Below are 1,477 nucleotides of genomic sequence, written 5' to 3' on the forward strand. Positions count from 1 at the left end.
TGGGGCCTTGAGCATCCGGCCCCAAGCCTGGATCCCCGACTCTGGGACTGGATCCCCCCCAGCCCTGAGCCCAGCTCCTCTCCCCGAGCCGCCTCCCCCTACGCCCCCGCCCCATCACGCCCCCGGCCTCAGGGACTGGGGGGAGGCGCCTCCAGGACAGAGAGGCTCCGCCCCTTCCACCCACCCGCCACATTGTCATGGTGACAATGTCCCCGGTGTTGCCGTGGAGACGGCCGGCCATCCCCATGTTGTTGTCATGGTGATGCTGACAGGTGCCTTATGACCCGAATGGAGTTCCATGACCTATGACCTCTCTGGCGTTGCCACGGTGGTGACCTGCACCCTCTTGAGTGTCGCCATGGCGTTAACCTGGCTGTGAGGAGCACCATGCGGTTGCCATAGCGATGACCTCATGCAGCCCATGACCTCCTTGTGTTGTACAGACAAAACGACACAGGATCTTTTCAGGGAGCAAGACAAAGATGCCACATTTATCATGATAACAATCTGATTTATGATCAATAACTAATATCTTAATCCTTATACACACACACACTATACCTAATACCTACACACACATACATTATACCCAATACTTACACACACACACAGACCCACACACTATACTTAATACCTACCTACACACACACACACAACACACACACACACACACACATTATACCTAATACCTACACACACATACATTATACCCAATACTTACACACACACATACACACACACACTATGCCTAATACCTACCTACACACACACACACAACACACACACACACACACATTATACCTAATACCTACACACACACACACACACACACACATACGCTATACCTATACCTACACACACACACACACACGCTATACCTAATACACACACACACATTATACCTAATACCTACCTACACACACACACACACACTATACCTAATACCTACCTACACACACACACACACACACACACATACACATACACATTATACCTAAAACTTACACACACACACACACAGACCCACACACAAAACCTAATACCTACCCACACACACACACACACACACACACACACACACACACTATACCTAATACCTACCTACACACACACACACAACACACACGCACACACACACACATTATACCTAATACCTACACACACACACACACACATACACTATACCTACACACACACACGCTATACCTAATACACACACACACACACATTATACCTAACACACACACACACACACACATTATACCTAATACACACACACACACACACACACACACACACACACACAGAGGTTCTGCATCTGCTGCATAGTCACCAGTCCTGGACATAGCTTGAGTTCATGGCTTGAGTTTGCAGCTCGGGTTGGTAGCTCGGGGCGGTAACTGGCCAGGAAAGCCGGGCACAAGACCGAGCTGAGTCTCCGCTGGGCCTGCACCGATGTCCTGCCACGTTGGCAGCA

At 49.7% G+C, this 1,477-nt stretch overlaps 1 long non-coding RNA gene across 1 annotated transcript; it reads right to left on the reverse strand.

The window, feature by feature from the left end:
- Positions 1 to 461: 461 nt before the first annotated feature.
- On the reverse strand, positions 462 to 1,222 carry LOC127032962 (uncharacterized). The gene is made up of 2 exons (XR_007768983.1): positions 995 to 1,222; positions 462 to 938 (listed from the first exon to the last, which is right to left on the reverse strand). It is a non-coding gene; the product is annotated as an uncharacterized LOC127032962 (long non-coding RNA).
- Positions 1,223 to 1,477: the final 255 nt, after the last annotated feature.

The sequence above is a fragment of the Gopherus flavomarginatus genome, chromosome 12 (assembly GCF_025201925.1).
Source record: "Gopherus flavomarginatus isolate rGopFla2 chromosome 12, rGopFla2.mat.asm, whole genome shotgun sequence".
NCBI classification, from domain to species: Eukaryota; Metazoa; Chordata; order Testudines; family Testudinidae; genus Gopherus; species Gopherus flavomarginatus.